We start from the raw sequence: 7,900 nt of genomic DNA, 5'->3' as shown, positions 1-7,900 counted from the left end.
AAAACACGCTATATTTAAAAGCATCAGCCTCACACCTGGAATATTAATCTCCAGAAATATTGTAGATCAGAATCCCCCAAATCAATTCCTTGCTGTAATCATACTATAATAAATAAATCATAAAATATGTGAGCATATACTTCATAAGGCACTTTTATATCCATTGATTCATTATGTTACATTATCCCTATCTAAGCAGGACAAATATCTTTTCATATATTGGAAATAACATTCAGAGAAGTTGAATCAGTTCCCCAGGATCACTGGTACATCATTGGTTGTTAAATACACCATTGGCAGCAGCACCCTCAACCGCTAGAGAGACATGTGCGTGCAAACTCAGGAGTGAGGTTATCTATCTCTAATTATCATTAGAATCTGACCTGCATGCTCATTAACTATTTCTCATTTCATATACACTCAACAACCTGAAAGTTAAATGCCTGAAAATGCACTGAGTGCAATACACTGACGAAATACCACATTCATATGCCTGTAAAGAAACACTTAATATTGATGCTACTTTGATAATAAATCATATATATATACATACACACCTATACATATGTATATATATATATGTCATAAAGAGCTTTCATAGACACGATCACGTTTGATTCTCAAGGAAATATAGTTATACATGATTTTTAATTAAACTCTGGTTTTAAGGTAATTATAGATCCACATACAGATACAAGAAATAAAGCAGAGAGATTCCATGTACTCCAAACCCACTTTTCCATTAGTGGTAATATTGCAAATCTATAGTACAATATTTCAACCAAGACATTGACATTCATGTTGCCTTCTCCTGTAGCCACACCCATTCCCTACTGCCTTCCATCCTCCTTAACACCTGGCAACCACTAATCTGTTCTCCATTTTAATACTTTTGTTGTTTTAGGAATGTTATTGACAGGTTTCCCGTTCCCGTTTCATATCAACTTATGAAACCTTCATAAGCCGAAATGGTGTGAAGCAAAGAAGTGATTACCTGAGGACACATCTTGATAACGATGCACTAAATAAACTGAGATAAAGGACACAGGCTCCCAGACACAGGGAACATAGCCTTTTCAACAAATGGTGCAAAAGCATTTGGACTTCCACATGCAAAAAACAAAAACAAAACAAAACTTTGACCTAATTCTCTTATTTTATAAGAAAATTAACTCAAAATGGATCACAAACTTAAATGTAGAAAGTAAAACTACAAGGATTTTAGAAAAGTAAACCTAGGAGAGAAATCTTTGGGATCTAGCTGTAGATTAGAGTTCTGAGTCTTAAGAAAGTCAACAGAAGAAAAAATTGATAAATTAGACTTCACCAAAATTAAAATCTTTGCTCTGTGAAAGACACTTTAAGAAGATGAAAAGATAAGCTACAGGTGAGAAAAAATATTTTCAATCCACATATCTGATAAAGAACTAGTGTCTAGATCACATAGAGAATCCACAGAATTCAACGTACAAAGCAGTTAGGACATGGGCCAACAACATGAGATGTTTCATGAAGGAAGATATACGGGTGGCAAATAAGCACATAAAAGATGTACAACATCAATGTTCATTGGAGACTTAAAGTGAAGCCACAAAGAGATATCACTGCATACCTATGAGTGGGGTTAAAATAAAAAATAATCACAACACCAAATCCTGGTGACGACATTGAGAAATTGGGTCACTCATATGTTACTGGTAAAAATATAAAATGATGTGGCCACTTTAGAAAAGTTTGGCAGTTTGTTAAATAACTAGACATACAACTATCATATAACTGACCAATTCAACTTCTAGACATTTATCCCAGAAAAATGAAGATACCTGTTCACATCGAAAAATGAACAAGAATGTATAGATTGACTCATAATAAGCTCCAAACTGGAAATAACACAGTTGACTTTCAACAGCTGAAAACCTCCTTTTGTTGGCCCTTAGGCTGAGTGAAGTTTTGAAATGTAGAGATGATCTTTGACATTTCTAATGGATACCTGCATGCTCTTACTACGTAAATAAAGTTGCCGGAATGAAGTGACATTAAAGTTTGTCAGTAAATGAATTCTTCCTAACTTTACTCCCAGAAGGAAGTTTAGATAAGCTATAGTTTTTTAACATATAAATCTACTTTGGAACATAGCAATACAGCTTATACTGTATGAAAGTCTTATGACTTTTTTCCTTTTAGATTTTTGAAATTGACTGAAGTATTACATCTCCATTTTTGCATATGAAGATAAATGACTTGCTCCAAGTAACGCAGGTAGTAAATGGCTAGAATTTGAACTGTTAAAGCCATGCTTTACTGCCTGTAAGATTTTTCTAGAACAAATCTGATTGTAGACTATTTTGTGTGTATGTTTGTGTTTTACTTGATCCTCAGGGGAAATAAGGGTGTTAATACTTTGATTTTTCAGATGTTGGAAATAGTTCTGGAGAATCAACTTGCCTGATGAATGCAGAGCTTAATTGAACTGTCTTGATTCCAAATCCTTTAAATTTGACCTGAAAACTTCCCTTACTGGAATATCTTTTGGTATTCTCATATGGTTGGATATTTAGTATAATATTTGCCTCTATTTCATTTTGTTGGTTACTTAACTTTTTGGTTCATCTCAAGTTGCAATCTTGATTGGGGACAGAAGTTGAAACTTGTACATTTATCAACTTTTAAATCAGTTTTAAGACATTGCTACCTTTTTACTGAATATAAAAACAAGGCTATGAGTAAGTTTAATTATATGGAAACACAAGGCAAGGGACTGGAAAATTGATTAGAAACTTTCTGAGAGTCAAGTACTGATTTTTCTTTTCCTTGAAAAGAAACTATTTCGGGGACTTCCCCGGTGGCGCAGTGGTTAAGAATCCGCCTGACAATGCAGGGAACACGGGTTCGAGCCCTGCTCCGGGAAGATCCCACATGCCGTGCGCCACAGCTACTGAGCCTGTGCTCTAGAGTCCGCAAGCCACAATTACTGAGCCCACGTGCCATGATTACTGAAGCTGGCGCGCCTAGAGCCCGTGCTCCGCAACAAAGAAGCCACCACAATGAGAAGCCCGTGCACCACAACAAAGAGTAGCCCCCCCCCTTGCCGCAAATAGAGAAAGCCCGCCGCAGCAAGGAAGACCCAACACAGCCAATAAATTAATTAATTAATTTTTAAAAAAGAAACTATTTCTACTGCAATTTCTAATGCCAACTATGACTTCCTCTAACTTTTCTCCTTTTTTACGGAGAACTGTATTTGCTTCCCAAACAACAAAAAAATCCAGTGAGATACACACCTGATATAAAAGTATCCACAAGTCCTTATAGTACCTCTTTTTCAGTGTTCCTACTCATCTCCAAAAGAGCAAGGACAGGATAGGAAAGACAGCATTTCGTTTTTCATGAAGTATAATTATTAAAAGAGATTAATCCTGGAAATCATGCTTTTCTATGGTAGTCCTTAATGTTTACGGATCAGGAAATAAAATAGCCCACTACTCCACAAACATAACCAACCTATATAAATAATGAAATTACTCACACTGTGAGGCCGAGAATATACTCCATTCTCTGATTTGGATTTGCAAAAGCGAAGGTATAAGTTCGTATGTCTTGGGAATGAATGATGAATAAGTTTGAACCATCAGAAGGGTTTTTCACCACAGCTGAAGCCATTTTATCACGTAGAAATTCCTTTTTCCTATTTTACATAACGAAAGGCCATTCTTAAGAATATGTGGTCCGACACCTAACACACTCTCAGGATTTGTTACTTGTCTGTGATTTATACTGACTCTGCCTTCTGTGATCATCTGATACCCTCAGGGACCATCTGGAATGGCATTTACTTTGCAGCAAATCTAGGACACTTGTTCCAGGGTCAAGAACTAATTCAGAAATGAAGCTTCTTTCGACAACTCTTATAACCCTTGATCACACATGACCTCCAGTGCATCTATGCTGCTAAAGGGCTTGTGTGAAACTTTTAGCAGAGTCCAGCCCTTCTTGTTCCTCAACAAGCTTTGTGACTAATGCAGCAAGTCGTTTCCGAGGACCCCGCTTTTCTGGCTCTTTGACATGTAGCTACATTATGTGGTCAATCTCTGCAAAGGGCAGAAAAGTGAAGAGCTTCAGGGACCTTTCTACCCAATCATCTTGCTGCCTGACAAAAAATCGATACCGTAAGCCAAACAGCATTGCCAGCAGACTTTCCCAGTTTTGCTCCAGCTGTAATTAGAGGAACAGAGATTCCAAATATAATACATCTTCTCCAGTCAACTTGTGGATGAACTCAGATTCGGACACGATATTGTCTAGCTGTTCAGATCCACCCAGCTGGACCCGGCATCCATAACGATGGAACATGTAGTAGAAATCAGAGGCCTGGAGCACCAGGTATTACAACTCTGCCAAGCTCCTGCCTTCGAGGCTCTTGAGGTTCAGCTGCGTGCCCATGCGGAAGCGGCCGACCACTGCCGCTAGGAAGTCCACCAGGTGCGGCTTCCGGTACGAGGCGGGGTTGCGCCGCACCATGAAGCTGCCCCAAGTCGGCCCATTAGTGAACAGCCGCCGGTGATGAGCGTCGAGCCCTTGGAGCAGGCACACACGCCTCTTCACACAGGCTCCGCCTCCAGCGCCTAGTGATCTGCGGTGCCGCAGCTTTGGTCTCGCCGGCGCCATGGCTTCTCCTACCAGCGTGGTCACGTGATGGCGCGCTCGCTGGAAGTGAGGCCTCAAAGCGCCAGCAGGTGCCCCACCGGAAGCCTTTCCGCCGTGGGGTCGAAGCCGCGGTGGATGGCCTGAGGAAAACTGCTTGCCAGGCCGCGGTCAAAGAGCTGCGGGAGCTCTGTCTTCGTTCCTCTCTCTGGGGAAAATTCCTTGAACAGACCCCGAGCCTTCTGCACCGCCAGCAACCCCTGGGCACCCAAGTGGGCTTTACACAGCCCCGGGGCAAGACTCCTGACCGACCTGGGCTCCCAAACCACCGGCCCCAGGAAATGCACCGCAACAGGGGCGTCGCCATCCTGGCAGCAGCAGGGAGGAAATGCTGCCTCATGTGGGTTTATTTTTTGTTTGTTAATTTTTATCTTATATTGGAGTATAGTTGATTTACAACGTTGTGTTAGTTTCAGGTGTACAGCAGAGTGATTCAGTTATGCATATATATTTATGTTCTTTTAAAAATTTTTTCTCATTTAGGTTATTACAAGATATTGAATATAGTTTCCTGTGCCATACAGTAGGTCCTTGTTGATTATTTTATATATCGTAGTGTGTATATGTTAATCCCAAACTCCTGATTTATCCCTCCCCCCAGCATCTTGTGGTTTTGATGAGAAATAAGATCCCATGTGTAGAGACTCTGCAAATTGGCAAATGCTACCCCAATTCTATTTTGAGGTCTGACTAAAGATTGTACACTTCGCCCAGAAGTAGAATTTTATGTACAGAATTGTTATTTTTCTGTGAAATATTCATGTAGAAGATGTGATTTGAAAACTTAAAAAAGTTCTGTGGTGAAACGATAATCTCATTTTCTCTAGTTAGAGGAAAATGTCTTATGGGTGTACCCTATAAGAGAAGCAATATGTTTCATTGGAGCAATTGACTGAGATGGAAAAAAGGCAAGCATAATAAAAGGTGTCTATAAAATCAGTCAAGTAAAACATCAAGTGTTGGAGAAAGAGCACAGTGTTTTAATTGTCTTTCAGGAGTTTGTTCTGTGTGTGCAGGCAAAACGATAACGACAAATTTCAAAGGCAGCCTCTCTGAACGACTTCCTCTGAAATCCTACAGAACTGGTAGCATTCTGATAGCCTCTAGGTGAGGAATGAGGACGCAGAGCAGATGGTTGAATGTCATTATGACTTCGAGATAAGCATATGCCTTGGCAACTCTAAACAAGAACCAGTGAGTCCTGTCAGCTTGAGGAAGGAGGCAGCCCTTTGAAATGCCTGCAGCGCAAGTGACCATGCTTTCCCAATGATTCAGCAGGTTAATAATTAATAACATCTGAAACTTGTGCAAATGATTACACAAGAGCACTGCATCCCACTATGAATTCTTCACCCCTGATACACTCGGGCCGAGTGTTTTGTTACCACATACTCTCTGCAATTGTTCTTAGCCATTAATCTAAAGTTTCTGTGTTTGTAGAACTGCTGTGAACGGACCAATTTGTCACTGACAAATATTTGGTTACCTTTGGTTGATGAGAGAAGTTGGAAATGGATCAGAACTCCAGGTCTTGCCACGTCCTCACTACCAGGTAACGCTTCACAATAAAAGTGGGTTCAGACTGAATGCTGCTACGTGTACAAATATTTGTCAGCAAACCAGCATTGGCTTCCTCTGTGGGAAGGCAGAGACTCTGCTCTCAGTCCTTTCATATATTCTGAAAGTATTTTGCAGGAAATGGTCACTCCAGGAAAATGTGACCATTTTCTAGCAGTGGAATTCAGTTAATCTGAGATCAGGGGTCAGACTCTCCCAAAAGTGGCTGAACACAGGATACTGGGTGAGGTCTAGGGCACCACTCCTTTAAGCCAATCTCCATATCCTGAGCACCAATTATTTCACCAATGAAAATTCACTTCTGATCTTCTGTCAATTGACAAACCCTCTGGAGTTAATCAGAGATAAAGATGGCTTGGGAATTCCCTGGCCATCCAGTGGTTAGGACCCTGTGCTTCCATTGCCGGGGGCCTGGGTACTAAGATCCCACAAGCCACGTGGTGCAGCAGGAAAAAAAAAAAAAAAAAAGATAAATATGGCTTAAATAATGGCAGAAGCTGCTTAGGGGGTACAGTCTTTTGATAAGGGCTTCCTAAAAGCTACCATTACCCTCCAAATACTTATCTTTAACTAGGGTACAAAATTTTTACCGGAAAATCTCAAATAGTCATTGAATCTAATTAGCACACATGCATGTTTTATGCTCTGAGCTGTGAAATAGCATGAATTTGAAGTACAAATTAAATGTAGCTCTTAAAATGGTTACTAATCATTTCTCTGACACCAGCTAAATAAATCCACCTTAAGATACTTATATTTTTTAAGCCATTGAACCTGTACTGTTAAGTGATTTTGTACTTTTGTGAAATGAACTGTTAGAACAGTTTGTTGTAATTAAAGTAATAACTTTTGTTTGATTAAGTTTCCAACTTTCAAGTCTTATAATATATTTTAGTTAATAACTATTCAATTGAATGATTTTGAAGATTGGAAAATAATGTCAAAATGATAGGGAAGTTGTCTAGCATTTCTTAGGAAGCAAGTATAGTCAGCTTTCTGAATCCACAGGTTCCAAATCTACAGATTTCAACCAACCACAGATGAAAAGACTCGAAAAAAAATTCCTGAAAGTTCTAAAAAGCAAAACTTGAATTTTCCTGAGCTGCCGGCAACTATTTATGTAGCATTTACATTGTATTAGGTATTATAAGTAATCTAAATATGATTTAAAGTATAAGGGATGATGTGCACAGGTTATAAGCAAATATTAAGCCATATTATATAAGGGACTTGAGCATCTGAGGATTTTGTATCTGAGTGGGTCCTGGAACCAATCCCCTGTGGATACCAAAGACAACGGTATTGTTCGAGAAAAAGATTTAAAGCTGTTTTGTTTTAATTTTACCTTCTTAAAAACTTAAGAATTAGAAACGGACGTTTTACTAGGATAAAACTGATTAACATAATTGTCAAACACATAAATCCTTTCTCCTGGGTGAAATCTATCCTCATTTGTACCATTTTTACTTTGGGAAGCATTTTTCAGCATTAAGGGGAAGTTTATGCTGGTGTTTAGATCCCTTGACAAGCATTTCTAGCCTCATTTGGTCATCAGGCATTGAGGGCACCACAGATTTTATTTCCCAGATTCACAATCTGCAGACTCTCAGTTCTTGAATAT

At 39.3% G+C, this 7,900-nt stretch overlaps 1 pseudogene; it reads right to left on the bottom strand.

Annotated features, from left to right (window-relative positions):
• Positions 1 to 3,641: 3,641 nt before the first annotated feature.
• Positions 3,642 to 5,008, bottom strand: LOC136129592 (tyrosine--tRNA ligase, mitochondrial pseudogene; annotated as a pseudogene).
• Positions 5,009 to 7,900: the final 2,892 nt, after the last annotated feature.

The sequence above is a fragment of the Phocoena phocoena genome, chromosome 10 (genome assembly GCF_963924675.1).
Source record: "Phocoena phocoena chromosome 10, mPhoPho1.1, whole genome shotgun sequence".
Taxonomy (NCBI): Eukaryota; Metazoa; Chordata; class Mammalia; order Artiodactyla; family Phocoenidae; genus Phocoena; species Phocoena phocoena.
Note: the sequence above shows the minus strand (reverse complement) of the source record. Positions and strands in the feature narration are given on the sequence as shown.